The sequence below is a fragment of the Rhinoderma darwinii genome, chromosome 1, assembly GCF_050947455.1.
Source record: "Rhinoderma darwinii isolate aRhiDar2 chromosome 1, aRhiDar2.hap1, whole genome shotgun sequence".
Taxonomy (NCBI): domain Eukaryota; kingdom Metazoa; phylum Chordata; class Amphibia; order Anura; family Rhinodermatidae; genus Rhinoderma; species Rhinoderma darwinii.
In genome coordinates this window covers 411,030,841-411,048,047 of record NC_134687.1, presented here as the reverse complement: position 1 = coordinate 411,048,047, position 17,207 = coordinate 411,030,841, and the positions used below count along the sequence as shown (strand labels likewise).

Sequence of the window (17,207 nt, the reverse complement as noted above, 5' to 3'; positions counted from 1 at the left end):
ACATTAGACTCTTCAGATAACTGTTTCGGCATCCAATCTTTAAAAATTGCACTTTTGTGTAGGTTAGGATGACCGACCGGTCTCTCTTGAATTTGTGGATTTAAATCCCACTTTTGAACACTCATATTTTCTTAGCATGATATAATGTCAGGTCTAAGACTCATAAAGTAATGACGCATTTTCCTTGAGCTCCTCCGCTATCCTGGTAAAATCCTCACCAACTCCCTGTAAAGACTTCTACAGACTCAACACCAGACCTGGGACAATTCTGCATTCAGTACTATTGAGTGATAGTGCAGCTATTCTGTTGCCCAATTTCTATGCAGCTGAGTACGGCGATGAGAGGAGTCCTTTTGCTAATAGCATTTACCCACTGCAACCGTGTAAGTTGTGGCAATATTTGAGACACGGGGCCACATCCTGGGCCTGGCTACAGAACATGGCCTAACTCCACTACTGTGCACTCCATAGCTCCAAGAGACCAGCCCGAGCAACTTATATACATGTGGCTTTGTATAAGTGGGAGTTTGGAGCCAAATTAATTCTAGCACTTGTAAAACTGTCAGAGAAACCCCATCCCTGACGAACACCTGCAGAACACACCAGTTACGCGGCTTAATCTAAATTCTGATAAAGAGAAGTGCTCCACACCCAACAGTCAGGTGCAGTAGATACCTTTTTTAGTACCACGACTTTCACAACACTCCTTTCTGCCAACTTTTTTAACCTTGATCATATTCTCTACCAACTCTAAATTCTCATGATCCCCATATCTCTAACAGGACCCTAAATATAAGTGAACAATGTAAAACAATTCATATCCCTCTGCTTACTTGAATGAATGTTATAGAGAATCCTACACCACTGCCTTACTCCTGGGTACCTCCCAGGGGGATTTCTCTATATTTTCAAGATCAAGCAAGTAAAAGGGTCTTCAAGGACTTCTTTTTGCAACACTGTAATCATAAACCAATAAATACAAGACGGAAATGGACAAGAAACAGTTCTAATCTTTCAATTCATCATCCCCAAAAAATCGACTCTTAACATGTTTGTTTTTGCTACCAAACTGGAGAGGCAGAGATTTTCTGTAAGTCAGGATGGCCGAGTGGTCTAAGGCGCTGCGTTTAGGTCGCAGTCTCCCCTGGAGGCGTGGGTTCAAATCCCACTTCTGACAGCTCATCTTTTCTTAAACATTCTTCGCAGTCATTCCGTCAGTGTTGGTGAAATATCAGTAAAAAAATGATGTCGGTATACGCCCCAAAACATTAGACTCTTCAGATAACTGTTTCAGCATCCAATCTTTAAAAATTGCACTTTTGTGTAGGTTAGGATGACCGACCGGTCTCTCTTGAATTCGTGGATTTAAATCCCACTTTTGAACACTCATATTTTCTTAGCATGATATAATGTCAGGTCTAAGACTCATAAAGTAATGACGCATTTTCCTTGAGCTCCTCCGCTATCCTGGTAAAATCCTCGCCAACTCCCTGTAAAGACTTCTACAGACTCAACACCAGACCTGGGACAATTCTGCATTCAGTACTATTGAGTGATAGTGCAGCTATTCTGTTGCCCAATTTCTATGCAGCTGAGTACGGCGATGAGAGGAGTCCTTTTGCTAATAGCATTTACCCACTGCAACCGTGTAAGTTGTGGCAATATTTGAGACACGGGGCCACATCCTGGGCCTGGCTACAGAACATGGCCTAACTCCACTACTGTGCACTCCATAGCTCCAAGAGACCAGCCCGAGCCACTTATATACATGTGGCTTTGTATTAGTGGGAGTTTGGAGCCAAATTAATTCTAGCACTTGTAAAACTGTCAGAGAAACCCCATCCCTGACGAACACCTGCAGAACACACCAGTTACGCGGCTTAATCTAAATTCTGATAAAGAGAAGTGCTCCACACCCAACAGTCAGGTGCAGTAGATACCTTTTTTAGTACCACGACTTTCACAACACTCCTTTCTGCCAACTTTTTTAACCTTGATCATATTCTCTACCAACTCTAAATTCTCATGATCCCCATATCTCTAACAGGACCCTAAATATAAGTGAACAATGTAAAACAATTCATATCCCTCTGCTTACTTGAGTGAATGTTATAGAGAATCCTACACCACTGCCTTACTCCTGGGTACCTCCCAGGGGGATTTCTCTATATTTTCAAGATCAAGCAAGTAAAAGGGTCTTCAAGGACTTCTTTTTGCAACACTGTAATCATAAACCAATAAATACAAGACGGAAATGGACAAGAAACAGTTCTAATCTTTCAATTCATCATCCCCAAAAAATCGACTCTTAACATGTTTGTTTTTGCTACCAAACTGGAGAGGCAGAGATTTTCTGTAAGTCAGGATGGCCGAGTGGTCTAAGGCGCTGCGTTTAGGTCGCAGTCTCCCCTGGAGGCGTGGGTTCAAATCCCACTTCGGACAGCTCATCTTTTCTTAAACATTCTTCGCAGTCATTCCGTCAGTGTTGGTGAAATATCAGTAAAAAAATGATGTCGGTATACGCCCCAAAACATTAGACTCTTCAGATAACTGTTTCGGCATCCAATCTTTAAAAATTACACTTTTGTGTAGGTTAGGATGACCGACCGGTCTCTCTTGAATTTGTGGATTTAAATCCCACTTTTGAACACTCATATTTTCTTAGCATGATATAATGTCAGGTCTAAGACTCATAAAGTAATGACGCATTTTCCTTGAGCTCCTCCGCTATCCTGGTAAAATCCTCGCCAACTCCCTGTAAAGACTTCTACAGACTCAACACCAGACCTGGGACAATTCTGCATTCAGTACAATTGAGTGATAGTGCAGCTATTCTGTTGCCCAATTTCTATGCAGCTGAGTACGGCGATGAGAGGAGTCCTTTTGCTAATAGCATTTACCCACTGCAACCGTGTAAGTGGTGGCAATATTTGAGACACGGGGCCACATCCTGGGCCTGGCTACAGAACATGGCCTAACTCCACTACTGTGCACTCCATAGCTCCAAGAGACCAGCCCGAGCCACTTATATACATGTGGCTTTGTATTAGTGGGAGTTTGGAGCCAAATTAATTCTAGCACTTGTAAAACTGTCAGAGAAACCCCATCCCTGACGAACACCTGCAGAACACACCAGTTACGCGGCTTAATCTAAATTCTGATAAAGAGAAGTGCTCCACACCCAACAGTCAGGTGCAGTAGATACCTTTTTTAGTACCACGACTTTCACAACACTCCTTTCTGCCAACTTTTTTAACCTTGATCATATTCTCTACCAACTCTAAATTCTCATGATCCCCATATCTCTAACAGGACCCTAAATATAAGTGAACAATGTAAAACAATTCATATCCCTCTGCTTACTTGAGTGAATGTTATAGAGAATCCTACACCACTGCCTTACTCCTGGGTACCTCCCAGGGGGATTTCTCTATATTTTCAAGATCAAGCAAGTAAAAGGGTCTTCAAGGACTTCTTTTTGCAACACTGTAATCATAAACCAATAAATACAAGACGGAAATGGACAAGAAACAGTTCTAATCTTTCAATTCAACATCCCCAAAAAAATCGACTCTTAACATGTTTGTTTTTGCTACCAATCTGGAGAGGCAGAGATTTTCTGTAAGTCAGGATGGCCGAGTGGTCTAAGGCGCTGCGTTTAGGTTGCAGTCTCCCCTGGAGGCGTGGGTTCAAATCCCACTTCTGACAGCTCATCTTTTCTTAAACATTCTTCGCAGTCATTCCGTCAGTGTTGGTGAAATATCAGTAAAAAAATGATGTCGGTATACGCCCCAAAACATTAGACTCTTCAGATAATTGTTTCGGCATCCAATCTTTAAAAATTGCACTTTTGTGTAGGTTAGGATGACCGACCGGTCTCTCTTGAATTTGTGGATTTAAATCCCACTTTTGAACACTCATATTTTCTTAGCATGATATAATGTCAGGTCTAAGACTCATAAAGTAATGACGCATTTTCCTTGAGCTCCTCCGCTATCCTGGTAAAATCCTCGCCAACTCCCTGTAAAGACTTCTACAGACTCAACACCAGACCTGGGACAATTCTGCATTCAGTACTATTGAGTGATAGTGCAGCTAATCTGTTGCCCAATTTCTATGCAGCTGAGTACGGCGATGAGAGGAGTCCTTTTGCTAATAGCATTTACCCACTGCAACCGTGTAAGTTGTGGCAATATTTGAGACACGGGGCCACATCCTGGGCCTGGCTACAGAACATGGCCTAGCTCCACTACTGTGCACTCCATAGCTCCAAGAGACCAGCCCGAGCCACTTATATACATGTGGCTTTGTATTAGTGGGAGTTTGGAGCCAAATTAATTCTAACACTTGTAAAACTGTCAGACAAACCCCATCCCTGACAAACACCTGCAGAACACACCAGTTACGCGGCTTAATCTAAATTCTGATAAAGAGAAGTTCTCCACACCCAACAGTCAGGTGCAGTAGATACCTTTTTTAGTACCACGACTTTCACAACACTCCTTTCTGCCAACTTTTTTAACCTTGATCATATTCTCTACCAACTCTAAATTCTCATGATCCCCATATCTCTAACAGGACCCTAAATATAAGTGAACAATGTAAAACAATTCATATCCCTCTGCTTACTTGAGTGAATGTTATAGAGAATCCTACACCACTGCCTTACTGCTGGGTACCTCCCAGGGGGATTTCTCTATATTTTCAAGATCAAGCAAGTAAAAGGGTCTTCAAGGACTTCTTTTTGCAACACTGTAATCATAAACCAATAAATACAAGACGGAAATGGACAAGAAACAGTTCTAATCTTTCAATTCATCATCCCCAAAAAATCGACTCTTAACATGTTTGTTTTTGCTACCAAACTGGAGAGGCAGAGATTTTCTGTAAGTCAGGATGGCCGAGTGGTCTAAGGCGCTGCGTTTAGGTCGCAGTCTCCCCTGGAGGCGTGGGTTCAAATCCCACTTCTGACAGCTCATCTTTTCTTAAACATTCTTCGCAGTCATTCCGTCAGTGTTGGTGAAATATCAGTAAAAAAATGATGTCGGTATACGCCCCAAAACATTAGACTCTTCAGATAACTGTTTCTGCATCCAATCTTTAAAAATTGCACTTTTGTGTAGGTTAGGATGACCGACCGGTCTCTCTTGAATTTGTGGATTTAAATCCCACTTTTGAACACTCAAATTTTCTTAGCATGATATAATGTCAGGTCTAAGACTCATAAAGTAATGACGCATTTTCCTTGAGCTCCTCCGCTATCCTGGTAAAATCCTCGCCAACTCCCTGTAAAGACTTCTACAGACTCAACACCAGACCTGGGACAATTCTGCATTCAGTACTATTGAGTGATAGTGCAGCTATTCCGTTGCCCAATTTCTATGCAGCTGAGTACGGCGATGAGAGGAGTCCTTTTGCTAATAGCATTTACCCACTGCAACCGTGTAAGTTGTGGCAATATTTGAGACACGGGGCCACATCCTGGGCCTGGCTACAGAACATGGCCTAACTCCACTACTGTGCACTCCATAGCTCCAAGAGACCAGCCCGAGCCACTTATATACATGTGGCTTTGTATTAGTGGGAGTTTGGAGCCAAATTAATTCTAGCACTTGTAAAACTGTCAGAGAAACCCCATCCCTGACGAACACCTGCAGAACACACCAGTTATGCGGCTTAATCTAAATTCTGATAAAGAGAAGTGCTCCACACCCAACAGTCAGGTGCAGTAGATACCTTTTTTAGTACCACGACTTTCACAACACTCCTTTCTGCCAACTTTTTTAACCTTGATCATATTCTCTACCAACTCTAAATTCTCATGATCCCCATATCTCTAACAGGACCCTAAATATAAGTGAACAATGTAAAACAATTCATATCCCTCTGCTTACTTGAGTGAATGTTATAGAGAATCCTACACCACTGCCTTACTCCTGGGTACCTCCCAGGGGGATTTCTCTATATTTTCAAGATCAAGCAAGTAAAAGGGTCTTCAAGGACTTCTTTTTGCAACACTGTAATCATAAACCAATAAATACAAGACGGAAATGGACAAGAAACAGTTCTAATCTTTCAATTCATCATCCCCAAAAAATCGACTCTTAACATGTTTGTTTTTGCTACCAAACTGGAGAGGCAGAGATTTTCTGTAAGTCAGGATAGCCGAGTGGTCTAAGGCGCTGCGTTTAGGTTGCAGTCTCCCCTGGAGGCGTGGGTTCAAATCCCACTTCTGACAGCTCAACTTTTCTTAAACATTCTTCGCAGTCATTCCGTCAGTGTTGGTGAAATATCAGTAAAAAAATGATGTCGGTATACGCCCCAAAACATTAGACTCTTCAGATAACTGTTTCTGCATCCAATCTTTAAAAATTGCACTTTTGTGTAGGTTAGGATGACCGACCGGTCTCTCTTGAATTTGTGGATTTAAATCCCACTTTTGAACACTCATATTTTCTTAGCATGATATAATGTCAGGTCTAAGACCCATAAAGTAATGACGCATTTTCCTTGAGCTCCTCCGCTATCCTGGTAAAATCCTCGCCAACTCCCTGTAAAGACTTCTACAGACTCAACACCAGACCTGGGACAATTCTGCATTCAGTACTATTGAGTGATAGTGCAGCTATTCTGTTGCCCAATTTCTATGCAGCTGAGTACGGCGATGAGAGGAGTCCTTTTGCTAATAGCATTTACCCACTGCAACCGTGTAAGTTGTGGCAATATTTGAGACACGGGGCCACATCCTGGGGCTGGCTACAGAACATGGCCTAGCTCCACTACTGTGCACTCCATAGCTCCAAGAGACCAGCCCGAGCCACTTATATACATGTGGCTTTGTATTAGTGGGAGTTTGGAGCCAAATTAATTCTAGCACTTGTAAAACTGTCAGAGAAACCCCATCCCTGACGAACACCTGCAGAACACACCAGTTACGCGGCTTAATCTAAATTCTGATAAAGAGAAGTGCTCCACACCCAACAGTCAGGTGCAGTAGATACCTTTTTTAGTACCACGACTTTAACAACACTCCTTTCTGCCAACTTTTTTAACCTTGATCATATTCTCTACCAATTTTAAATTCTCATGATCCCCATATCTCTAACAGGACCCTAAATATAAGTGAACAATGTAAAACAATTCATATCCCTCTGCTTACTTGAGTGAATGTTATAGAGAATCCTACACCACTGCCTTACTCCTGGGTACCTCCCAGGGGGATTTCTCTATATTTTCAAGATCAAGCAAGTAAAAGGATCTTCATGGACTTCTTTTTGCAACACTGTAATCATAAACCAATAAATACAAGACGGAAATGGACAAGAAACAGTTCTAATCTTTCAATTCAACATCCCCAAAAAATCGACTCTTAACATGTTTGTTTTTGCTACCAATCTGGAGAGGCAGAGCGTTTCTGTAAGTCAGGATGGCCGAGTGGTCTAAGGCGCTGCGTTTAGGTCGCAGTCTCCCCTGGAGGCGTGGGTTCAAATCTCACTTCTGACAGCTCATCTTTTCTTAAACATTCTTCGCAGTCATTCCGTCAGTGTTGGTGAAATATTAGTAAAAAAATGATGTCGGTATACGCCCCAAAACATTAGACTCTTCAGATAACTGTTTCGGCATCCAATCTTTAAAAATTGCACTTTTGTGTAGGTTAGGATGACCGACCGGACTCTCTTGAATTTGTGGATTTAAATCCCACTTTTGAACACTCATATTTTCTTAGCATGATATAATGTCAGGTCTAAGACTCATAAAGTAATGACGCATTTTCCTTGAGCTCCTCCGCTATCCTGGTAAAATCCTCGCCAACTCCCTGTAAAGACTTCTACAGACTCAACACCAGACCTGGGACAATTCTGCATTCAGTACTATTGAGTGATAGTGCAGCTATTCTGTTGCCCAATTTCTATGCAGCTGAGTACGGCGATGAGAGGAGTCCTTTTGCTAATAGCATTTACCCACTGCAACCGTGTAAGTTGTGGCAATATTTGAGACACGGGGCCACATCCTGGGGCTGGCTACAGAACATGGCCTAGCTCCACTACTGTGCACTCCATAGCTCCAAGAGACCAGCCCGAGCCACTTATATACATGTGGCTTTGTATTAGTGGGAGTTTGGAGCCAAATTAATTCTAGCACTTGTAAAACTGTCAGAGAAACCCCATCCCTGACGAACACCTGCAGAACACACCAGTTACGCGGCTTAATCTAAATTCTGATAAAGAGAAGTGCTCCACACCCAACAGTCAGGTGCAGTAGATACCTTTTTTAGTACCACGACTTTAACAACACTCCTTTCTGCCAACTTTTTTAACCTTGATCATATTCTCTACCAATTTTAAATTCTCATGATCCCCATATCTCTAACAGGACCCTAAATATAAGTGAACAATGTAAAACAATTCATATCCCTCTGCTTACTTGAGTGAATGTTATAGAGAATCCTACACCACTGCCTTACTCCTGGGTACCTCCCAGGGGGATTTCTCTATATTTTCAAGATCAAGCAAGTAAAAGGGTCTTCAAGGACTTCTTTTTGCAACACTGTAATCATAAACCAATAAATACAAGACGGAAATGGACAAGAAACAGTTCTAATCTTTCAATTCAACATCCCCAAAAAATCGACTCTTAACATGTTTGTTTTTGCTACCAATCTGGAGAGGCAGAGCTTTTCTGTAAGTCTGGATGGCCGAGTGGTCTAAGGCGCTGCGTTTAGGTCGCAGTCTCCCCTGGAGGCGTGGGTTCAAATCTCACTTCTGACAGCTCATCTTTTCTTAAACATTCTTCGCAGTCATTCCGTCAGTGTTGGTGAAATATTAGTAAAAAAATGATGTCGGTATACGCCCCAAAACATTAGACTCTTCAGATAACTGTTTCGGCATCCAATCTTTAAAAATTGCACTTTTGTGTAGGTTAGGATGACCGACCGGTCTCTCTTGAATTTGTGGATTTAAATCTCACTTTTGAACACTCATATTTTCTTAGCATGATATAATGTCAGGTCTTAGGGTATGTTCACACGCTGAGAGGCAGTTACGTGTGAAAAGACAGACTGTTAACAGCTGCCTCGTTTCACACGTAAAAGCTCCTCCTCGTAATTTACGAGGCGTCTGAGACGCTCGTAAACCTTGAGCCGTGCTTCATTGATTTCAATGAAGAACGGCTCAAATTACGTGGCAAAGAAGTGCCCTGCACTTCTTTGCCGAGGCAGTAAATTTACGGGTCGTCGTTTGACAGCTGTCAAACGACGACTCGTAAATAACAGGTCGTCTGCACAGTACGTCGGCAAACCCATTCAAATGAATGGGCAGATGTTTGCCGACGTATTGTAGCCATATTTTCAGACGTAAAACGAGGCATAATACGCCTCGTATACGTCTGAAATTTGGCCGTGTGAACATACCCTAAGACTCATAAAGTAATGACGCATTTTCCTTGAGCTCCTCCGCTATCCTGGTAAAATCCTCGCCAACTCCCTGTAAAGACTTCTACAGACTCAACACCAGACCTGGGACAATTCTGCATTCAGTACTATTGAGTGATAGTGCAGCTATTCTGTTGCCCAATTTCTATGCAGCTGAGTAAAGCGATGAGAGGAGTCCTTTTGCTAATAGCATTTACCCACTGCAACCGTGTAAGTTGTGGCAATATTTGAGACACGGGGCCACATCCTGGGCCTGGCTACAGAACATGGCCTAGCTCCACTACTGTGCACTCCATAGCTCCAAGAGACCAGCCCGAGCCACTTATATACATGTGGCTTTGTATTAGTGGGAGTTTGGAGCCAAATTAATTCTAGCACTTGTAAAACTGTCAGAGAAACCCCATCACTGATGAACACCTGCAGAACCCACCAGTTACGCGGCTTAATCTAAATTCTGATAAAGAGAAGTACTCCACACCCAACAGTCAGGTGCAGTAGATACCTTTTTTAGTACCACGACTTTAACAACACTCCTTTCTGCCAACTTTTTTAACCTTGATCATATTCTCTACCAATTTTAAATTCTCATGATCCCCATATCTCTAACAGGACCCTAAATATAAGAGAACAATGTAAAACAATTCATATCCCTCTGCTTACTTGAGTGAATGTTATAGAGAATCCTACACCACTGCCTTACTCCTGGGTACCTCCCAGGGGGATTTCTCTATATTTTCAAGATCAAGCAAGTAAAAGGGTCTTCAAGGACTTTTTTTTGCAACACTGTAATCATAAACCAATAAATACAAGACGGAAATGTATAGGCAGTAGTATATATATTTATATGCATACTTATTAGACCCTTTTCTTGCATGTACCAATAGGTTTATGTGGTTAATCTTTTACTGTGTTCCTCACAGATTCAAGTACATCAGGGTCCATGGATCACAAAGCTAGGGAACGCATCTGGCGTTCTCAAATGGATCAGGTTTTTAATGATGGGTCTACTCAGCTTGCTTTTAATGGTCAAGGGAATGTGAGTGAATTACAGAATAAATACAGGAATCTATTACATCGCCGTATGAAAATATGGTGGAATAAAATCTTTTTGGAGAATTACCTACAAAGGAAATTGATCCCTAGAGGCCTCAGAGTCCAGATCTTCCCTTCCTTCCCAATCGAGGATACCACATTTGTTGCGAATTGGGAGGAAGCTTGTAATCAAAGCTCCTTTAAATTCATGGAGTTATTGGTTAATTTGAACCAAACCACATTAGATCAGCTCGACATTGACATTGAAGTGATACAATCTGATCTTAAAGAAAAAATGACGCCTGAAGGCCTAGTTAGGTTCAACCTTACGTTGGAACATCAGTTCACTGAATGGGAGAAGGAAATTAAAGATATGAAGTCTAAAAAATTTTCAAGAGACACCAATGATTACGCCCAGCAAAAAGTCTATAAATGGAGAAAAAGCACTCCATCCGCACAGACCAATCGCCATATGTCTACAACATCGATCTCATCTCAGAGTGAATCTGACGGTGGATCAAGACAGCGGTCCTATCACACGTATAGCACGAGACAAAAAAGAAAAGTACCATACAAACATACCTCAAATAAGAGAAAGCCGGATGCCGATGGACCTTCAAATTTACTTAAGGTAATTAATTTATCTAATCACGTTTTTTCTACATCCGATATGGAGGTCTTAGAGCGAGGGTTAACATTTGCCCCATGTGCCCGTTTTGACACATTTTCCGCAATTAAGGACCTACATATTTTCGGCCGATCTCTTATTTATAAAAAATATTTTCATAGGTCTGAGGTTGATGAGACTTTCCCTACTATCACCGAACAACAGACCCTATATGACTTAGAAGAACTGTTAAGGGAACAAGACTCTGATCCAACAGGTAAGGTACCCCCAACACTTAGGATAAAATCAAAGCGGTTTCCTGCAATGAGTATGTGCTCGGCAGTAGACTCTTTTGTTAAATCAGTCAGTCAGGAATTTGCAAAAATACCCAATGGAATTAAAAATGACAATCTATCGGCAACACAGAGACAAAGCCTCAAAAAACTAAGTAAAATCGACGATGTCGTGTTTAAAGCAGCCGACAAAGGCGGAAATATTGTGGTCTGGCCTTGTGTGATGTATGAAGCTGAGGCCTTCAGACAATTAAATGATAAAAACTGCTACAAAAGATTGACTTATAATCCCTTGCATATTTTTCAAACAGATCTGGAAAAGATCCTAATAAAGGCCAAAACTGAGAACATCATTACCAAAGAAGTATATGATGCACTTATCCCTACTGAACCAACCATATCAACATTTTATCTGCTACCAAAGGTTCACAAAGATGCAACCGTTCCCCCAGGAAGGCCAATCATCTCAGGTAGGGGTAATTTAACCGAGAAAATTTGCAAATTCATTGACCATCATCTTAAAGGGGTTGTCGAATGTTTACCGTCACATGTGCGCGATACTGCAGATCTTCTGCAGAAAATAGATGGAATCAGTGTGGAGGAAGATATGTTACTGTGTACATGTGACGTTGAGTCACTCTACACTAGTATCCGCCATACTGATGGTTTAAGAGCTGTCTCTGCATTCCTAACTATGGGGAATATGGAACCTATTTTTGCAAATTTTATCTCGACACTTCTCAAATTTGCACTTGAACATAACTTTTTTGTCTTCAAGGATAAATTTTACCTCCAGCTCCAGGGAACAGCAATGGGGGCAGCATGTGCCCCTTCATATGCGAACCTGTTCCTGGGGCTGTGGGAACGTGACCTTTTCCATGGTGGGCGGGGTGTCTCGATGGACCGGGTCATATTTTGGGCCCGGTACATCGATGACATCCTACTTATCTGGAGGGGCACACCTGAGACTTTTGAGAATTTCATCAATGCACTAAATCTAAATGATCTAAACATCAAGCTTACGTATCATTATGACAAATGTCGAGCTGAATTTTTGGACATTAAGCTGTGTAGGGATGTGAACGGTTTCCTTCAATCAGATGTGTTTCGGAAGACAACAGCAGTCAATGCCTTCCTTCACGCTTCCTCCTCTCACCCCATACAGACGATTAAGGCAGTTCCAATCGGCCAATTGCTAAGGATTCGAAGGATCTGTTCTTCTACTGATGCATTTGAGAAACAGGCCTATGACCTCACTAACCGCTTCCTTGCCCGGGGATATAGTAAACGCTCGATTAAAAAGGCATATCACCGTGCGAAAAATACATCAAGACACGAGCTGCTATTCCCTAAACTAAAAAACAAATTAGAGACACAGGTAAGATTCACCACAGAGTATCATTCAAGATGGCCTCAAATGAAAGATATACTTAAGCAGTTCTGGCCCATATTGCTCACCGATCCAACAATTGAGAAATACATTTCTAGATATCCAACCATCTCGGCACGACGCTCAAAAAATCTTAAAGATCACCTTGTCCGCAGTCATTACCAACTAAATAGGCAAAGATTTCCCTTTGGGACTAAAGGCCCTAAATGGGGCTGTAAGACATGCGGACATTGTGTAGCGTGTCCTAATATTGAAAAGGCGACAACGTTTGTCGATTCAACGGGCAAACATACATTCACTATCACCCATTCTATTACCTGTTCAACCAAGGCAGTGGTCTATTATGCCACCTGCCCCTGCCCTAAGATATATGTTGGACTTACTACACGTGAATTGAAAATTCGAGTTAGGGAACACATCCGTGATATCACGTTGGCTGAAATGTCTGAGAACCCTGAAACCTTGAAACCTGTCGCCCGACATTTCAAGGCACATCATGCATGCGATTCGACAAAACTGAGAGTGAGAGGAATCGACTGCATTGAAAAACATATTAGAGGGGGTGACATATCCAAAAGATTGGCAAGGTGTGAATCTAAGTGGATCTGGACTCTGAGGACTATGTCTCCTTTTGGGCTCAATGAGAACCTCAATTTCACCCCATTCCTTTGACCATTGACCTTCAGTGGGTTATTTTAAAATATGTTTCAGTTTTTATGTGTCTAATTACTTCCCCTTTCATTATAGAACCTACTATGACCTGTTATAATTTGAAGAATGAGAGGTCATGAATACAGTGCGATGAATATCCATTTATACCAACAAAGAACGCTAGTCATTTTTCCTGCCCAATGATTGCTACTACGACCCTTTTGTAGTCCAATATATATATATATTTACATATGTATTATTTATTATCATACATATTTTGCATATTTACTTATTTATTATTCATTATTTATCACCATTATTCATCTTTTTATTTCATATTTACTGTGTCCACTTCGTTTATAAATATTTACAATATACACATTTTGTCATTTTTTTCTTTTCTTTGTTTTATTATTTTTCACACTATATTCATTGGGTTACTTGTGTTTGATGTACATTGAATTAATACATATTCATATATATTCCTATACACAATATTATATTCATATTTGTACACATCTTCTACACCACTTACCTATTACCCATCAATCAGTAATTATTAAATTACATTTATTTAGATCTCTTTACTATTATACCTATATATGTATTACATATATATATATATTTTTTTTTTTTCTACCATTTACTACCACGGTTTATATCTATTATTTTTATTTTTACATTTATTCTTTTTATGTATTATGTGTAATTGTTTATCAACATTCACACGCATGCACTTTCTCACTTAGTTTCGTTCACATATAAAAATCCTAACATCGTGCTTTACAACACCTAGTACGTTTTTTTCCCTATATAGCATTATACGTAATTTACTATTACCCTTATAAATATAGACTATATACACACGCAACATATTTGTTTTATATTACACACATTGTATTGTTCCATCACTTTTATTATTTGTTTGGTTCACAATTATTAAATTGATGTATTTCACATAATATATTTGTTATGTATATAATTTTTTATTACATATATGTGTATATATAATCTTCACCATTATTTTTTACTATTATGCATTATTTATTATTTATCATTTTTCCATTATGCTTTACATGCATTATCAAATTCTATTTTACACAGATATTGTATCTATATATATATTTTTTTTTCAATATGATATTTATATGTATTATATATATTTTTGTTTTAATATGTGTTTTTTTGTCTTATATATATATAAAGACCACTGTATATGCAGTTTTATCCATTTATAATTGTTTGGATGTACTGTCATACAAGTTTGACTCATGGATACTGCTGTTATTTGTATTATAATGGTTATGTTTGAGATACATGTTTTATTTCCAACATTTTATATTTGTCTTTTTATGCGTGGTGCAATTTGACATATTTCTAGTAACATCTTTAAATGTGTCGTTGGGTCCTATGTACATTGTTCCTGATTGGATTTCACGCTGTTCTGCAGTTTGTCAAATATGCTTATAGCTGCTGCACCTGATGGAATATATGGTCATTATCGTTTAACACTGTATTTTTATGCCCTTCAAACTTCAAATTTGCTGTCCGATCCTGCACTGCGTATATCTCATGGGAGACATTCTTCTACAGCAGTAGTTGCTTGTGCGCTTGCGCCGGGAGGGTTTTCTCGGCTTCCCTCTGACTCGGGCGTCTGCATCTGGGTGGGCGTGTATCTGCGGCGTCAGTCGCCGTTGATCCACGCCCCCTTGATGACGCGCGTTCGGGGGATTGCTACGAGTCTTCCTGCTCCCGATGCATGACGCCAGTGTATACACTTTCACTGCCCCATGTGATCCTCAACTGCTGACATGATTGGACGGCCATATGTTTTTAAAGAGGGAGGTTCCTGCTGGAGAGACGGCACCCCCGGACGAAGGCATTCCGCCGAAACGCGCGTCGGGACTGACGTTCTCTCCATCCAGAGGACTACAAATGGGTATGTTATATATCTTCTCTCCCCCCCATCTGGTTAATTTAACTACCTTTACCACCATTGCAGACATGCTGTGTTACTCTTACCAGACCATAGCTTAAAGCTTGCAGTTTTTGCTGACATATCTGTGCACTGGGCACATATGTTTCATACTCTAGCTCCTTTCAACTGCATAAATAAATGTGTCCACTTGGTCTAAGTAGATGTTAAACACACAGAAGCTTTAACTATCTGGTACAAGGCTTACATCACCTATGGATAGAGATATATACCGTCACCCGTGACAGTGTCATTTAATATAGTTTTTTTTGTATGTTCTCTGCATGTGTCAGACGTCTCTTGTGTTTCATGCTCAGTATGACTCATTTTTTAATGTTGTAATTTTTTAATGTTGTAATATCTAATAAAATTTATACATCTTTCAATTTACTTGTGTTAGTTGTGCCCTATATTCTATAGGTTTATATTGGTGAAATATTAGTAAAAAAATGATGTCGGTATACGCCCCAAAACATTAGACTCTTCAGATAACTGTTTCGGCATCCAATCTTTAAAAATTGCACTTTTGTGTAGGTTAGGATGACCGACCGGTCTCTCTTGAATTTGTGGATTTAAATCCCACTTTTGAACACTCATATTTTCTTAGCATGATATAATGTCAGGTCTAAGACTCATAAAGTAATGACGCATTTTCCTTGAGCTCCTCCGCTATCCTGGTAAAATCCTCGCCAACTCCCTGTAAAGACTTCTACAGACTCAACACCAGACCAGGGACAATTCTGCATTCAGTACTATTGAGTGATAGTGCAGCTATTCTGTTGCCCAATTTCTATGCAGCTGAGTACGGCGATGAGAGGAGTCCTTTTGCTAATAGCATTTACCCACTGCAACCGTGTAAGTTGTGGCAATATTTGAGACACGGGGGCCACATCCTGGGCCTGGCTACAGAACATGGCCTAGCTCCACTACTGTGCACTCCATAGCTCCAAGAGACCAGCCCGAGCCACTTATATACATGTGGCTTTGTATTAGTGGGAGTTTGGAGCCAAATTAATTCTAGCACTTGTAAAACTGTCAGATAAACCCCATCCCTGACGAACACCTGCAGAACCCACCAGTTACGCGGCTTAATCTAAATTCTGATAAAGAGAAGTGCTCCACACCCAACAGTCAGGTGCAGTAGATACCTTTTTTAGTACCACGACTTTCACAACACTCCTTTCTGCCAACTTTTTTAACCTTGATCATATTCTCTACCAACTCTAAATTCTCATGATTCCCATATCTCTAACAGGACCGTAAATATAAGTGAACAATGTAAAACAATTCATATCCCTCTGCTTACTTGAGTGAATGTTATAGAGAATCCTACACCACTGCCTTACTCCTGGGTACCTCCCAGGGGGATTTCTCTATATTTTCAAGATCAAGCAAGTAAAAGGGTCTTCAAGGACTTCTTTTTGCAACACTGTAATCATAAACCAATAAATACAAGACGGAAATGGACAAGAAACAGTTCTAATCTTTCAATTCAACATCCCCAAAAAATCGACTCTTAACATGTTTGTTTTTGCTACCAAACTGGAGAGGCAGAGATTTTCTGTAAGTCAGGATGGCCGAGTGGTCTAAGGTGCTGCGTTTAGGTCGCAGTGTCCCCTGGAGGCGTGGGTTCAAATCCCACTTCTGACAGCTCATCTTTTCTTAAACATTCTTCGCAGTCATTCCGTCAGTGTTGGTGAAATATCAGTAAAAAAATTATGTCGGTATACGCCCCAAAACATTAGACTCTTCAGATAACTGTTTCGGCATCCAATCTTTAAAAATTGCACTTTTGTGTAGGTTAGGATGACCGACCGGTCTCTCTTGAA

General features: G+C 40.6%; 8 non-coding genes across 8 annotated transcripts; all 8 read left to right on the top strand.

Moving 5' to 3' along the window:
• Nucleotides 1–1,094: 1,094 nt before the first annotated feature.
• Nucleotides 1,095–1,177, top strand: TRNAL-UAG (transfer RNA leucine (anticodon UAG)). Its single transcript has one exon. It is a non-coding gene; the product is annotated as a tRNA-Leu (tRNA).
• A 1,182-nt stretch (nucleotides 1,178–2,359) lies between these two features.
• TRNAL-UAG (transfer RNA leucine (anticodon UAG)) lies at nucleotides 2,360–2,442 on the top strand. Its single transcript has one exon. It is a non-coding gene; the product is annotated as a tRNA-Leu (tRNA).
• Nucleotides 2,443–3,625: 1,183 nt separating this feature from the next.
• TRNAL-UAG (transfer RNA leucine (anticodon UAG)) lies at nucleotides 3,626–3,708 on the top strand. Its single transcript has one exon. It is a non-coding gene; the product is annotated as a tRNA-Leu (tRNA).
• Nucleotides 3,709–4,890: 1,182 nt separating this feature from the next.
• TRNAL-UAG (transfer RNA leucine (anticodon UAG)) lies at nucleotides 4,891–4,973 on the top strand. The gene has a single exon. It is a non-coding gene; the product is annotated as a tRNA-Leu (tRNA).
• A 1,182-nt stretch (nucleotides 4,974–6,155) lies between these two features.
• TRNAL-UAG (transfer RNA leucine (anticodon UAG)) lies at nucleotides 6,156–6,238 on the top strand. The gene has a single exon. It is a non-coding gene; the product is annotated as a tRNA-Leu (tRNA).
• A 1,182-nt stretch (nucleotides 6,239–7,420) lies between these two features.
• TRNAL-UAG (transfer RNA leucine (anticodon UAG)) lies at nucleotides 7,421–7,503 on the top strand. Its single transcript has one exon. It is a non-coding gene; the product is annotated as a tRNA-Leu (tRNA).
• A 1,182-nt stretch (nucleotides 7,504–8,685) lies between these two features.
• On the top strand, nucleotides 8,686–8,768 carry TRNAL-UAG (transfer RNA leucine (anticodon UAG)). Its single transcript has one exon. It is a non-coding gene; the product is annotated as a tRNA-Leu (tRNA).
• Nucleotides 8,769–16,945: 8,177 nt separating this feature from the next.
• Nucleotides 16,946–17,028, top strand: TRNAL-UAG (transfer RNA leucine (anticodon UAG)). Its single transcript has one exon. It is a non-coding gene; the product is annotated as a tRNA-Leu (tRNA).
• Nucleotides 17,029–17,207: the final 179 nt, after the last annotated feature.